We start from the raw sequence: 16,479 nt of genomic DNA on the forward strand, positions 1-16,479 counted from the left end.
AAATCAACTCTATCATCAAATAGGAGTGATGGTTAATTACAAAACAAAGTCCGCCCAAAGCACCAAATTATCAGACTGTGGCACATCCAGAGGTTTTGAAACTAGTTAGTGCTGCTGCCTCTGCTGGTAGCTTGTTAAAACCTAAACTGGGGCCGGGCGCAGTGGCTCACGCCTGTAATCCCAGCACTTTGGGAGGCCGAGGCGGGCGGATCACGAGGTCAGGAGATCGACACCATCCTGGCTAACACGGTGAAACCCCCGTCTCTACTGAAAATACAAAAAAAATCAGCCGGCCGTGGTGGCGGGAGCCTGTAGTCCCAGCTACTCTGAGGCAGGAGAATGGCGTGAATCCGGGAGGCAGAGCTTGCAGTAAGCCAAGATTGCGCCACTGCACTCCAGCCTGGGCGACTCCGTCTCAAAAAACAAACAAACAAACAAACAAAAACACAAAACCTGAACTGGGTGCGTTGGCTAGTGGTTTGGGAACAGAATTTTGGAGCTTTATAGGAGATGTCCTGGTCTGTTATACATCCACTCACCCCAGCCTCCAGGAACTGGGGAGTTGGTAGAGTGAGGTGCCGGCCACTTTGACTGTCGCTGGCCAATCCTGTCTTCTGCATCCCTCCAAGGCTCCATGGGGACATCCAAGGTGAGGTTCCTCCATTTTGCAAAGTTGCAAATGTCTCTGCTCATAATTTCAAAAGTCTTGTCTGAACTAGACTTTCCCTGCTCCCTCGGGGTAGGAATTTCGTCTCCTCTCCATCCTGGCATCTTTACCTCCTCCCCACCCCGGGGCCTGGTCCCCAGCCAGTGGACGCTCTGTTAATATGAACTGGCACTGGTGGGGTGCTCTGGGCACTGGCAAGACAGCTCTTGGCGCTTGTCATCAATTAGCCCAATTCTCACCACTTTTTTCTCCATCCCCGCGTCAGTGGGTGCGTCCCACAGGTCATGACCCCAAGTTCTAGATGTAAGATTCCTGCCATGTCTCCTTTCCCCCAGAAGACCCCTCCCCGCACTCCCACCCCGACAGGCCCCTAAAGCTGCCTGTGTTCCGTACCTGCGGCTCCGGACCCCTGGAGTCTGATGCCCGCCTGGGCTCAGGCACGGACGGAGTGGAGCCAGGTGGCAGCAGGCAGGGCGCGCCGCCAGAGTGCCCAGCTCCCGGGGCTGCCCACAGGGTGGGGCCGCCCTCGCCGCCGCTCCCTCTCCGCGCCTTCCCCATCCCCAAAGAGGACACCCCTCCTTCCGCCCGGCCCGCTCCCCACCCCCGCCGCGGCACCGCCTCCCCAGCCGCCCGCCCTTGCCCAGCGCCTCCCAGGCAGCCAGCGAGCGAAGGGAGCGCTCTGGGATGGGACTTGGAGCAAGCGGCGGCGGCGGAGACAGAGGCAGAGGAAGAAGCTGGGGCTCCGTCCTCGCCTCCCACGAGCGATCCCCGAGGAGAGCCGCGGCCCTCGGCGAGGCGAAGAGGCCGACGAGGAAGACCCGGGTGGCTGCGCCCCTGCCTCGCTTCCCAGGCGCCGGCGGCTGCAGGTGAGCGCGGCGCGCTTTCCCCCGGCTCTGCGCGGCCGGGCGGCCTCGAAGTGCAGGCGGACCGACCCACCGACAGAATACCGAGCTTGGGCTGCCCGACGCGCAGGCGCCCTCCCCAGGCCCGCACTGCAGCCCCCAGCGCCCCGGGGCCCCGGCGCCTTCGACCCCTCCGAGGACAGCGGGAGAGGGAGGGCGGCGCTGCCCGACCCCTCGGCCGGGAGAGCTGGGCGCGCTCCCTGCGCAGGACAAGCCGCGCTGCAGCCGCCCCGGAGTGCCCCGTGGGGGCGCTGTGGCACGCAGCGGGGACGCCCAGACCCCGGCCACCGCGACCCAGGGAAAGGGAGACCTGTTGAGCGGGTATGCAGGGTGATTCCTATTCCACGGACAGCCGATGGCTCCCTCTTCCCTCTTCGGAACCTGGTATTTTCATGCCCGTGTCATCTGGATTTTGTTCTTGGGTCTCTATGGCAGCTAAACCTCCAGCTTCCCTATATTGTGGAAGAGGGAGAGAAAGGGGAAGGCATTTTGTGGTAGTTGCTAGAAACCCCAGAACAATTTGGAGCCGTTTGGGGAGAGGACAGAGAAATGGGGACTGTCCCTGGTAGGGTCTCCAGGACTGGGGGCACAGGAAAGTGCTCTCCTCAGGGACACTCGCGCCCACCCTGAACAAACCCAATTGACCAAGTTTCAATTTGTCATAAATCAGGAAGCCACAATGCATCTGCACCAAGCACACTTAAAATCGGCCTTTAAGGAATGGGGCAGTCAAGAGACTTCAGGGACCCGTGGTCGAGAGCAGAGACTGGGGTCAGCCTGCTTGGGTTTCAACCCCAGCTGTGAAGTTTACAGGGTTGATAACTTGAAGGTACCCAAGTATGCCTCAGTTTCCTCATCTGTCTAATGAGGATGGTAATACCCACAGAGCTGTGAGGATTAAATGAGATATGGCGGCCGGGCACAGTGGCTCAGGGCTGTCATCCCAGCACTTTGGGAAGCCGGGGCGGGCGGATCACCTGAGGTCGGGAGTTCGAGACCAGCCTGACCAACATGGAGAAACCCCGTCTCTACTAAAAATACAAAATTAGCCGGACTTGGTGGCGCATGCCTGTAATCCCAGCTACTCGGGAGGTTGAGGCAGGAGAATCGGTTGAACCCAGGAGGCAGAGATTGCAGTGAGCGGAGATGGTGCCATTACACTCCAGCCTGGGCAACAAGAGCTAAACTCCGTCTCAAAAGAAAAAAAAAAGATATGGCAAGTAAAGTCCTTAGAACATTTCCAGGAGCATTCTAAGATTAGGTGAGTTCCATGGCTTGTCTTTGCAGAAATAGCAAGGAGCTGCTATGAGCAGTGAATGTACCTCTTCCCCAGTTCAGAAAGAGAGGCTCTCCATGGGTACGTGAGGGTGGCAGATAAGCCACGTGTATTCAACTGGTAGTTCCATGCAGGAGTCCACACGGGCGCAGTTCTCCCTGCTTGCTCCCAAAGGGACAACCTCATAAAACCATGTCAAAATACCAACATGGGTTTATGACCTGGAATGTTTCCTCTCAGTCCCTGAAACTTGGCACTTAGAATCCTCTGTGGAGAATGAGATACTTATGGCTCTTCACCTTGCATTTTCCTATCTGTCCACACTTTTTACTTTTATTTCTGCCAATAGAATTCAATTTCAGGCCCCCGAGTTACCAGGACACTGTCTTCTATAAATTGGGGCTCTGGGGTTTCTTGTTCCCAGGCAACCCAGGGCCACCAAGGCCTAAGCTTGCTTGTTGGAGGTGTCAGAGCAGAGTCCAAATCTGAAACACCCTCGAGCAGCTGTCATGCCCTAAGCTCTTATCAGCGAGTGCCATATGTCCTTGTTTAGCAAAAGGTAGTTAAAAGTGTGGCCTGAGATTTAAAGAAAAGGAGAGATGTTTGCTCGTTGAAATAAGAGAGCCATTGGAGGTTCTGGAAAAATAATTCTACAGTTTATTTAGAAACAGTTCTGACTGGCACCTAAGAGAGGGCAAGGAGTGAGGTGGGGAGACTAAAAGGGGGAGAGACCAGCTTAGGCCTCAGGAAAAGCAGGCCGAAGAGGGTGTGACAGGTGTAACACTGGCCTGAGCAAGGTGTTGGGTATGAGGCTGGGCAAGCAGTAGGAGAGGTGAGTGGTTTAAGACCAGTCAAGTTGGCAGAGAGCCTCTGGTGCTGACCCTGGCACTCACTGCCCTCTGATCTGTAGCACATGCAGGAGCGTCCCTTCCAGGGATTCCCCGTCTTCTAGGGAAGCTATGGAGGACTCCCCTGTTTAAAGCATATGGCAAGATAACTCAGGAGGGCCAGGGAAAGAGGGAGGCTGAGCATATGCCAAGGGGTGAATGGGGAATGTCGTTGCTGTTGCCAGTGAATGGTGCCAGGGAGGTCCTTCCAAGGGACCACTTGCCACTTGGAGCTTCAGCCCATGAGGCCATCCTTGAACCCTGCCATGTGGCTCGGCAGACAGCCAATACTGCCTGAAGGGGGCTCAGATGGAATGGCAGGGCTGGGCTGTTGCCAGTAATTGGTGTTAATGACTATGACAGTGGCTTTGACATGGATGAGATGGAGTTGGGGTACAACCCAAAGCACACTGCTCTTGGCACCCGAAAGACCCGGGTTGCAGTTCCAGCCCCTCATACCTGCAAAGATTTTGGAAAGTTACTTAGACTCTCTGTGCCTGACATCTGTTTCTTCATCTGTAAATGAAGACTGGATTTTTTGGGAGAATTAAATTAGTTAACAGGTGTTCAGTGCCTAGCTCAAAATAAATGCTCAATATTTGTTAGCTATACTTACTATTATTGTCTGAGCCTCGGTTTATATCATCTGTCAAATGGGCGTGATACTATGTCATAGGGTTGTTGTAAGGGTTAAATGAAATAATTAATGTGAATTTATCCAACAGTGTGTGAAGGGTGTAAAGTACTCAAAGTGAGTCAATTGAAATGGAAAATTTCACAAAATACCTGCATGTAAAAATCAGCGGCTGAGCAGGTGGATCAGCTAACATTTTTGGAAAGTTATTCTAAAAGTACTGTCAGAGGAACCTTTATCTACTTATGGAAAGTGGGGCTCACTGCCCATGGGGATACCCTGTAGTTATTTTATGTTGTTGTATTAGTTGCCTATTGCTGGTATAACAAATTTCACAAACATAGTGGCTTAAAACAACCCAAAGTTGTTATCTTGCAGTTCTGAAGTTCAGAACTCTGAAATGGGTTTCATAGAGCTAAAATCAAGGTGTCAGCAGGGCTCTGTGGTTCCTTTTGTAGGCTCTTGGGAAAATGTCTTTCATTTTCTGACTTCTAAAACCTGACTGCATTTCTTGGCTCTTGGTTCCTTCTTCCATCCTCAAAGCCAGTAACAGCATCTTCCGACCCTCCTCCCCATCCTGACTCTCCTGTCTCCCTCTTACAAAACCATACCTAGAAAATCTGGGCTAATCACTGCATCTCATAATTCCTAAGTTAATCACATCTCCAAAGTCCCCCCGTTTTTTTTTTCAAGACAGAGTCTCGTTCTATCGCCCAGGCTAGAGTGCAGTGGCGTGATCTCGGCTCACTGCAGCCTCCGCCTCCCAGGTTCAAGTGTTCTCCTGCTTCAGCCTCCCAAATAGATGGGATTACAGCCATGAGCTACCACGCCTGGCTAATTTTTTATATTTTTAGTAGAGATGGGGTTTCACCGTGTTGGCCACACTGGTTTCGAACTCCTAACCTTAGGTGATCTGCCCACTTTGTCCTCCCAAAGTCCTGGGATCACATGCGTGAGCCAACCGCACCCGGCCCAAAGTCCCTTTTGCCATGTAAGGCAACACAGTCTGGGGATTAGGCCATAGACATCTTTGACATATTATTCTATCTGCCAGAAATATTAGAGTATTAGATTGGGCATGATGGTAAGAAAAACTATTTAGAAAAAAGAAAGAAATATTAGAGTATTAGAGAAAATGATCTAAATCAAAGAGTTTTAGCTCACTTCTGTTTAGGGCTTCTCCCTGTACCCTCCCAGTTAGGTGAGTTTGTTTTCACATCTCTTTTTTTCTTCTTTTTTTTTTTTCCCCAGACAGAGTTTCTCTGTGTTGCCCAGGCTAGAGTGCAGTGGCACAATCTCTGCTCACTGCAACCTCTGCCTCCCAGGTTCAGGTGATCCTCCTACCTCAGCCTCCCAAGTTGCAACACCATGCCCTGCTAATTTTTGTATGTTTAGTAGAGACAGGGTTTCACCATGTTGGCCAGGCTGGTCTCAAACTCTTGACCTCATGATCCACCTGACTCAGCCTCCCAAAGTGCTGTGTTTACAGGTGTGAGCCACCATGTTTGGCTGTTTTCACATGTCTTAAAGACCAAAAGCTCAAGACCAGAGGGGTCAAGGCTATGGATCAGATCTCCGTTTGTCAGCCCAGGGCTTCTTGAAACTCAGTTCAGAAATGGCTCCTTCCTGTCCTTTTTGGGCTTTCTCCCTCCCCTTGAGTAACCCTCAAATTTGTTTCTTTTTTAGATTTTTGTAAAAACTTTTTTTTACAGAGACAGGGTCTCGCCATGTTGTCCAGGCTGGTCTCGAACTCCTGAGTTCAAGTGATCCTCTTGCCTCAGCCTCTCAAAGTACTGAGATTATAGGCGTGAGGCACCACGCCTGGCCAGTAACCCTCAACTTTGGCCCTTAGAACAGTCACTGTTGCCCCATCAACAGCATTTGTTGACTTTTCTAGCTGCTTCTCCTCTTCCATTTCTAGTGAAATAGAAAAAATGCCCTCATGTCCAGAGCAAGATCTCTGTGAAGCAAATCACTCTAGTGACATTTGACCTCCCTGAGATTCCCAGATGGTGTCTGTACTAGTTTCCTATTGCTACTGTAACAAGTTAGCACAAACTTAGTGACTTAAAACACAGATTTATTATCTTACAGTTCTGGAGGCCACAATTCTGAAATGGTTCTCATGGGGCTAAAAATCCAGGTGTCAGCAGGGAGAATTTGTTCCCCTGCCTTTTTCAACTTTCAGAGGCTGCACACATTGCTCGGTTTGCTTCCATCTTCAAAGCCAGCAATGTCAAGCTGCATCCTTCTCTCACTGCCACACCTCAGATCTCTCTTCTGCCTTCCTCTTCTTCTTCTTTTGTTTTTTTTTTTTGTTTGAGACAAGGTTTTGCTCTGTCGCCCGGGCTGTCATGCAGTGGTGCGATCACGGCTCACTGAAGCCTCAGTCTCCCGGGTTTAAGTGACCCTCTTATTTAGGCTCCCAAGTAGCTGGGACTACAAGGATGTGCCACCATGTCTGGCTAAATTTTTTTTTAATTTTCATTTTTTGTAGAGACAGGGTCTCTCTATCTTGCCCGGCTGATCTTCGACTCCTGGGCTCAAGCAATCCTCCTGCCTTGGTTTCCCAAAGTGCTGGGATTACAGGCATGAGCCACCATGCCCTGACCTCTTCTACTTTTTTTTTTTGAGACAGAGTCTTGCTCTGTTGCCCAGGCTGGAGTGCAGTGGTGTGATCTCAGCTTACTGCAACCTCTGGCTCCTGGGTTCAAGCGATTCTCCTGCCTCAGCCTCCTGAGCAGCTGGGATTACAGGCGCGAGCCACCATGCCTGGCTAATTTTTCTATTTTTAGTAGAGATGGGGTTTCACCATGTTAGTCAGGCTGGTCTCAAACTTTTGACCTTGTGATCTGTCCGCCTCGACCTCCCAAAATGCTGGGATTACAGGCATAAGCCACCGCCCCTGGCCCCTCTTCTACTTTTGAGGACGCTCGTGATTACATTGGCACACCTAGATAATCCAGGATCATCTCCCCTTTTTTAAGGTCATCTGATTAGCAACCTTAATTCCCTTTGCCATCTAACATCATATATTCCCAGCTTCTGGGAATTATGATGTAGACATCTTTGGAGGGCAATTATTCTGCCTGCCACAGGACCTGAGAAGGAGTTCCAAATAGTGTCCGCCTGGGCTGCCTCATTCTTAATAACCACCCCCTTCCAGAATGTGCACAATGGCCCACTCAAGAGAGAACACCTGTTAAACTCTTCAAAATCTCTCCCGCAGCTCTCAGGTCTCTCAGTCCCTCTGTTGGTGGAAGGACCTGAGGGCAATAGAGCCTGGAACTGCACACTTTATTTGTTAAGTTAATTTTTTTCTTTTTTTTTTTTTTTTTTTTTTTTTGAGACGGAGTCTCGCTCTGTCGCCCAGGCTGGAGTGCAGTGGCGCGATCTCGGCTCACTGCAAGCTCCGCCTCCCGGGTTCACGCCATTCTCCTGCCTCAGCCTCCCGAGTAGCTGGGACTACAGGCGCCCGCTACCACGCCCGGCTAATTTTTTGTATTTTTAGTAGAGACGGGGTTTCACCGTGTTAGCCAGGATGGTCTCGATCTCCTGACCTCGTGATCCGCCCGCCTCGGCCTCCCAAAGTGCTGGGATTACAGGCGTGAGCCACCGCGCCCGGCCAATTTTTTTCTTTTAAATCAGAGGAACATATAAAAAGGTGCACAAATCATGAGGGAAATCTCAGTGGAGTTTTACAAGCGAGCACTCTCCACTGTCATGTAACTGCCCCCAAGATCTGCACCCATAGCCCCCTTTGGACCCCAAATAAATTATCATCTTCCCCTAAGGCAACTACTATTTTACCTTCTATCACCATAGGTTAATATTGTCTGCTTTATCTTACTTTATTTTTTATTTTTATTTTGCTCTCTGGATCTGTGTAGAGTATTTGCCTGTTTTTTTTTTTTTTTTTTTTTTGAGGTGGAGTCTCACTCTGTCGCCCAGGCTGGAGTGCAGTGGCTCGATCTTGGCTCACTGCAAGCTCCACCCCCCAGGTTCACACCATTCTCCTGCCTCAGCCTCCCAAGTAGCTGGGACTACAGGCGCCCGCCACCCTGACCGGCTAATTTTTTGTATTTTTAGTAGAGATGGGGTTTCACCGTGTTAGCCAGGATGGTCTCAATCTCCTGACCTCATGATCCACCCGCCTCAGCCTCCCAAAGTGCTGGGATTACAGGCGTGAGCCACTGCACCCGGCCGAGTATTTGCCTCGTTTTCAAGCAAACTTCTCTTTTTTTCTTTTGAGACATGGTCTGACTGTCGCCCAGGCTGGAGTGCAGTGGCGTGATCCTAGCTCACTGCAACCTCCTGGCTCTAGCCAACCTCCCACCTCAGCCTCCCGAGTAGCTGAGACTACAGGCATGTGCCACCACGCTTGGCTAATTATTGTATTTATTTTTTTTATTTTTTGAGACGGAGTTTCGCTCTTGTCGCCCAGGCTGGAGTGCAATGGCGCAATCTCGGCTCACTGCAACCTCCGCCTCCCAGGTTCAAGTGATTCTCCTGCCTCAGCCTCCTGAGTAGCTGGGATTACAGGCATGCACCACCATGCCCGGCTAATTTTGTATTTTTAGTAGAGATGGGATTTCTCCATGTTGGTCAGGCTTGTCTTGAACTCCCGACCTCAGGTGATCTGCCTGCCTTGGCCTCCCAAAGTGCTGGGATTACAAGCATGAGCCACCGCGCCTGGACAATTTATGTATTTTTTGTAGAGACAGGGTCTCACAATATTGACCAGGCTGGTCTTGAACTCCTGAGCTCAAGCAATCTGCTCGCCTCAGCCTCCCAAAGTGCTAGCATTACAGGCTTAAGCCACTGCGCCTGGCCTACAAACTTCTTATTGACGTATGCATACAAAAATGTACACTAATCAAGGAAGCAGCTGGATTAGTTTTCATGACATAAACCCATGTGTAACCAGCATTTTGATCAATAAATAGAACATTGCCAGCACCCAGAATCCCCGCTCAGGCTCTTTCTGTGCACTAACAAGCCAAGTCTAACCACAATCCTGATTCCTATGATTGTAGATACGTTTTGTCCATTTTTGAATGTTATTTTGTTCAATGTTATATTTGTACATTTCTCATGTTATCATATGCCATAATTAATTCTTTTTTATTGCTGCATAATATCCCATTATATGGCCACACCACAGTTTTTCTGTACCATTGTTAAGGGCTGTTGAGATTGTTTCCATTCACACTTCTTCTTCTTTTTTTTTTTTTTTTGAGATAAGGTCTCTCTGTCACCCAGGCTGAAGCACAGTGGCATGATCATAGTTCACTGCAGCCTCAACCTCCTGGTGCTCAAGCAGTCCTCCCACCTCAGCCTCCCGAGTAGCTGGGACTATAAGTGTGTACCGCCATGCTCAGCTAATTAAAAAAAAAATTTTTTTTTGGGCCAGGCGCGGTGGCTTATGCCTGTAATCCTAGCACTTTGGGAGGCCGAGGCGGGCGGATTATCTGAGGTTGGGAGTTCGAGACCAGCCTGACCAACATGGAGAAACCCTGTCTCTACTAAAAATACAAAATTAGCCGGGTGTGGTGGTGCATGCCTGTAATCCCAGCTACTCTGGAGGCTGAGGCAGGAGAATCGCTTGAACCCGGGAGGCGGAGGTTGCAGTGAGTCGAGATCGCGCCATTGCATTCCAGCCTGAGCAACAGGAGTGAAACTTTTGTGGAGATGAAGTCTCACTGTATTGCCTAGACTGGTCTCAAATTCCTGGGCTCAAGTGCTCCTCCCACCTCAGCCTCCCAAAGTGCTGGGATTACAGGCATGAGCTTCTGCTCCTGGCCTACTTCATTTTGAAAGGGAGTGACTACCTACCCATATCTCAGTTGTCATAAATGCAATTCAACCTGCAGAAATTCAGGAAGGGAAGATTGTATTTAGCACTGGTGCCAAATGCATTCATTAGGAGAGACTTAAAAACAGTCTACTGGTTAGGATTAAGTTCAGCTGCAAGTTACAGAAAAAATGAAATGACAGTGGGTTAAAGAAAGAAGTTTATTTCTGTCTTGTGTTCAAGAAGTCTGGAGAAAGTGAGTGTCCAAAGTGAGTGTGGGGTAAGGCCCCATGCCCTGTGCCTGGTTGCTTTTAGCATGCATAGCTTCCATTTCCATGCAGTCTCACCCAGGATTTCGGGATGACTGCTGAGTACTAAACCAAAAAACAACAACAACAAAAAAAAACAAAACCGATGTTAGAGAGGCAGGTAAGGCATTTGAAAACATTGTTTTATGGAAAAAAAAGTTTTATGGAACATTTATAAAATGAAAAAAGGAGTTTTTCTAAATTAACACATTATTTTATAACTTAAAATGTTTTAAATATGTATTTGTGACTTAACTGATACATTATTATAAGTAGATACTTGATATTTCATCTATATCCTTTATAATATTCAAGTTGACCAAGAAATTGTATGTGGGGTCTTCCAATCAGGAAAAATAGGAGCCAGGCACAGTGCCTCACACCTGTAATCCCAGCACTTGGGAGGCCAAGGCTGGAGGATCATTGAGCCCAGGAGCTCGCGACCAGCTGGACAACATGGCAAAACCCCATCTCTACAAAAAAATACAAAAACATGGTGGTACTGGTGTAGTCTCAGTTACTGGGGAGGCTGAGGCAGGAGGATTGCTTGAGCCCAGGAGGTCAAGGCTGCAATGAGCCATTATTGTGCAACTCCAACCTGGGCAGCAATGCAAGACTCTGTCTCAAAAAAAAAAAAAAAGAAGTCCAGGCATGGTCACTCATGCCTATAATCCCAGAACTTTGGGAGAGCAAGGCGGGGGAATCACTTGAGGTCAGGAGTTCAAGACCAGCCTAGCCAACATGGTGAAACCCCATCTTTACTAAAAATACAAAAAATTAGCTGGGCATGGTGGCGGGTGCCTGTAATCCCAGCTACTTGGGAGGCTGAGGCAGGAGAGTCACTTGAACCTAGGAGGTGGAGGTTGCAGTGAGCCGAGATCATGCCACTGCACTCCAGCCTGGGCAACAAGAGCGAAACTCCATCTCAAAAAAAAAAGAAGAAGAAGGAAGACGTTATCCTCCTATTACAGTCGCCTACATTCAGGCAAACATAGTACGTAGAGGAAGACATGGACTTGACTTTGGTACTTTTTGGATGCAGAACCAGGGCCATTTTGCTTCAACTAATATTTTGTTAATTAATGAAAGATCAATAAATATGTTTGTTCAAATTAATAATTTTTAAAAAATCACACAATTTGGTACCTAGCACAAGAAGCAAACAGAGGTGACAAGGTGCATGCTGCAGCAGACAACAAACCCATTGTCAGGGGTCTATGAAGCAGTCAGTTCTCATTAGAAAACCGAGAGAATATTTTACAGCATGAGTGACATGTGAGCTGAGGCTTGAGGACTGAATGCAATTTCGATGAATGTAGAATGTAGAAATTTCAGGGCGAGGGACCGGCATGGATGGAGGCGCCCCGCTATGACAAGAGTCTGAGTTCTTCAAGCCCTAATGGGGAGGCTGGTGTGGATGTGGGGGCCACCATGGTCAGAGAGGTGGGCAGTGGTCAGTCAAGGAGGGCCTTAAATGTTAACATTGCACAGTGAGGCCACAGCCAGATTCAAAATAACAAGGGAAGGGCCAGTAGATGAGGGACCCAAGGCAGGGAGGGCAGTTCTGAGGCTCCTGGGAGTCTGGTTGAGAAAGGGTGAGGGTAGAACATTCGCTGCAGCAGTGGGAACCGTCAGGAGGCCTGGACAGGGGAGCTGTGCAGAGGTGGGAACACCAGAATTTATCCACTCACAAATGTGTTGAGGATACAGAGGACACGTGGAAGCTGGCTCCCAAATTTCTGGCCTGGATGGCTGGGCAGATGGGGTTAGCATGACCATGAAAGTATTTGAGGAAAAGATGACTTTGTGTCTGGACAGGCTGAATTGGCAAGCAGGCCTGCACCACTGGGTAGAAGTTACAGACAGCATCAGGTCAACATCACGGAGAACTGAGGTCTAACATTTAGAGCTGCCTGAAGATTGTGGATGGCCTTGAATCCTAGCCAGAGGTTGTCTTCCCATTTGCTAGGGATTCCAGGATTAGGTGGAAGACAGGAAGGTACAGCCTGAAATTCACGCAGCTCCAGTATTGTATGATTCTCTGTGAACTCATAGAACAGTTGGTGTGCATTCCTGGTAGGCTGACAAAGAGATCTTTGGCAAAACTATTGAGCCTGATGTCTAAGAATTTATCATTAGAAAAATCTTTCTTTTTTTTTTTTTTTTTTTTTGAGACGAAGTCTTGCATTGTCACCCAGGCTGGAGTGCAGTGGCGCCATCTCAGCTCACTGCAGCCTCCGCCTCTCGCGTTCAAATGATTCTCCTGCCTCAGCCTCCCGAGTAGCTGGAATTACAGGTGTGCACCACTATGCCTGGCTAATTTTTGTATTTTTAGTAGAGATGGTGGAACAGGAATTAAAAGAAATTAAAGAATATGTGTAAGCAGAAGATCAGTTGTATATAAGAAAACTCAGTTCCCCCTGAGAAAGAGAAAGAGCTGGAGTCCTTTAAAAATTAACTGCCTGTTTTTCTGTGGCTAGTGAGCCTTATCTCTCCTCCTTTCCCAGGCATTGTGAAGACCCTGTTTCTCTAGCTGTGCAGCTGCAAGGTCACTAGACAGATAAACTCAAGTCATAAAACATGTTTTTCCTTGGAAAGTAAGAAATGATGTAATGCATGTCTCTCAATTAATTGAATTATTGTCTTTGTTTCTTGCTGTAATACGCTTCCCCCTGCACAGATCTCCCCCCACCCCACAAAATGCTTAAAAGCTAACTTAACTCTTTGTTCAGGGCTCAGTCCTTTGGATGTTAATCCGACTGGGCTGATGCACACCTAAATAATAAATATCCTCCTCAACCCCATTGGTCTCTCTGATTCCTTAAAAAATCCTGCTACAATGGGATTTCACCATGTTGTCCAGGCTTGTCTCGAACTCCTGGCCTCAAGTGATGCATCCTTTTTGGTCTCCCAAAGTGCTGGGATTACAGGCATAAGCCACCATGCCCGGCCTGAAAATCTTATTCTTAACAAGTAGACTGACTGCCTGAGAGGTGCCAGGGTAGAATCTTGTCTCTGCCAGTTAACAAGTTCTGAGGCCTTGGAGAGGTCTTTCCACCTGTAAATCTTAGTGTTCCATCCATAAAATTTGGAACTCATCCACCTCACAGAATGATTGTGGGGATCAAATGAGATGATACTGTGCAAAATGCCCAGTTCACTGGCTGTCCCATCCAGACACTTAATAAATATTAGTGTCCTGTCCCCTTTCTCTTTTTGTCTGGAGGTGGGGTTACCACTGGAGAGGGGATCTTGCCACCTTCTTCAGGATAGCAGGATCTTGCCAATGGTCTGGTTTAGATTGAGAAACTTGGCTCCCAGGCCATGCCTCTTATTTTATGGATGACTAGTTAAAGCCCAGAGAGTTGTTACCTAGGTGAGGTCATGCAGGTGTGCAGAACCAGGCCTCTGGTCTCAAGGCCCACACCATACAGTTCTGGCTCTGGAGGGAATTCTATTCGCCTGTGGATTTACTTGCAACAGTGATGCTTAGAAGAACCCGTAGTTAAGACAGAATAATCTTCTCTCTCTTCCCCCACCCCCTTGGTGAAGTTAAATGAAAAGACTCATTGTCCCATGGAGAAGAGAAAAACTGTTAAAACAAAAGTCAAAGCCGTTGTATTATTTTAAAATATTCTTTCCATGTTCCCAAATGCTTCATGGAATCTGTTCGGACTGAATTAACCTCTCTATTTCTCAGCACAGCAATTCTTCTCAGATGCCCAAAAATGAAAGGAACTGTTCTCAAATATCATTCCATTTTCCAGTTAGAAATGGGTCCTGATCTTCAAATGCTGACAGCTGTAAATGCCAAACTGAGAAACAACCATTGAGATGGATACATGCACTGACTTATTTTTTTCTTGTTTCACTGCCATTGCAGTTTTTAGGAAAAAATCTATCTTGTCTGGTACTGATATTGCCACACTGATTTTATGTTGGCATCTATATAGTATCCTTTTCCCATTCCTTTATTACTTATCTTTTTTTTTTTTTTTTTTTTTTTTGAGACAGAGTCTCACTCTGTTGTTGCCCAGGCTGGAGTGCAATGGTGTGATCTTGGCTCACTGCAACCTCTGCCTCCCGGGTTCAAGCAATTCTCCTGTCTCAGCCTCCCAAGTAGCTGGGATTACAGGCGTGCGCCACCATGCCTGGCTAATTTTTTTGTATTTTTAGTAGAGACGGGGTTTCACAATGTTGGCCAGGCTGGTCTCAAACTTCTGACCTCAGGTGATCTGCCCGCCTCAGCTTCCCAAAGTGCTGGGATTACAGGCGTGAGCCACCATGCCTGACCCTTATTATTTGTCTTTTTTACAAGCCCACAGTTAACATCATAATTCCTTTTTTTAATTTATTATTTTTAATTTACTTTCTTTAAAAATATTTTATATTAAAAATATTTCTACTTAAAGGAACGTTAGAAGATTTCATGTTAGTTTTCAAGTCACTGTAAGATTTTCTTTCTTTTTTTCTTTTTTTTGAGGCAGGGTCTTGCTCTGTCACCCAGGCTGGGGTGCAGTGGCAGTGATCATGGCTCACTGCAGCTTTGACCTCCTGGGCTCAAGCGATTCTCCCACCTCAGCCCCTCCCTCGAGTAGCTGTTCTAAGTTTTCTTCCTTTGTGCCACCATGTCTGGCTAATTTTTGTATGTTTTGTAGCGATGGGATTTCGCCATGTTGCCCAGGCTGGTCTCCTGGGCAGCATGACCTGCTCACCTTGACCTACCAAAGTTCTGGGATTCCGAGTATGCACCACCGTGCCGAGCCAAGGTTCCAGTTTCTTCACATCTTCAACAACACTTGGTTATGTCAGTCTTTTAAAAATTGTTTTTTAATTTTTTCATATTCCTAGGTCACTATTATACTCTTTTCAATATACTCTTTTCAATTTTATCTATTCCAGCAGATTTGTTGTGGCATCTTATTGTGCTTTTAATTTGTATTTTTCTAATGACTAAAGATGTTGAACGTGTTTTCATATGTTTATTTTTCATCCGTGTATCTTCTTTGGTGATGTGACTATTCAAATCTTTTGCACATTCTGAAGTGGGTTTATCCTCTTCTAATTGAGTGATAAGAGTTTACATAGTCCCGGCCAGGTGCTGTGGCTCATGCTTGTAATCCTAGCACTCTGAGAGGCCAAGGCAGGCAGATTGCCCGACGTCAAGAGTTCGTGACTGGCCTGGCCGACATAGTGAAACCTCATCTCTACTAAAAATACAAAAATTAGCCTGTAGTCCCAGCTACTCAGGAGGCTGAGGCAGGAGAATCGCTTGAACCCAGGAGGCGGAGGTTGCAGTGAGCCAAGATTGCGCGATTGCACTCCAGCCTGGGTGACAGAGTGAGACTCTGTCTCAAAAAAAAAAAAAAAAAAAAAAAGTGTATATAGTCTGGATAGAAATAATCGATCAGATACATATTTTACAAATATTTTCTACTAGTCTGTAACTTGTCGTGCCATTGCACTTTGTTTGTTTGTTTTGAGACAGAGTCTCATTCTGTTACCCAGGCTGGAGTACAGTGGTGTGATTATGGCTCACTGCCACCTCGACCTCTCAGGCTCAAGCAATCCTCCAGTCTCAGCCTCCCAAGTAGCTGGGACTGCAGGTGCGTGCCAACCTTCCCAGCTAAATTTTTTTTTTTTTTTGAGACGGAGTCTCACTCTGTCCCCAGGCTGGAGTGCAGTGGCATGATCTCGGCTCACTGCAAGCTCTGCCTCCTGGGTTCACACCATTCTCCTGCCTCAGCCTCCTGAGTAGCTGGGACTACAGGTGCCCGCCACCACGCCCGGCTAATTTTTTGTATTTTTAGTAGAGACGGGGTTTCACCGTGTTAACCAGGATGGTCTCGATCTCCTGACCTCGTGATCTGCCCACCTCAGCTTCCCAAAGTGCTGGGATTACAGGCGTGAGCCACCGCGCCTGGCCTAATTTTTGTATTTTTTATAGAGACAGGGTTTTGCCATGTTGCCCTGCCTTAGCCTCCCAAAGTGCTGGGATTATGGGCATGAGC

General features: G+C 47.9%; 1 protein-coding gene across 2 annotated transcripts in view; it reads left to right on the plus strand.

Moving 5' to 3' along the window:
* Positions 1–1,065: 1,065 nt before the first annotated feature.
* The window catches only part of MATN2 (matrilin 2), a 168,007-nt gene continuing 152,593 nt past the window's right edge, over positions 1,066–16,479 (plus strand). The window contains exon 1 of one of the 2 annotated variants that reach the window (XM_034966399.2): positions 1,066–1,533. The gene's annotated coding sequence lies outside the window, so the exon portion shown is untranslated. The remainder of the gene's footprint in view (positions 1,534–16,479) is intronic. The other variant, XM_034966398.3, reaches the window with a different exon arrangement.

The sequence above is a fragment of the Pan paniscus genome, chromosome 7 (genome assembly GCF_029289425.2).
Source record: "Pan paniscus chromosome 7, NHGRI_mPanPan1-v2.0_pri, whole genome shotgun sequence".
In the NCBI taxonomy this organism is placed as follows: domain Eukaryota; kingdom Metazoa; phylum Chordata; class Mammalia; order Primates; family Hominidae; genus Pan; species Pan paniscus.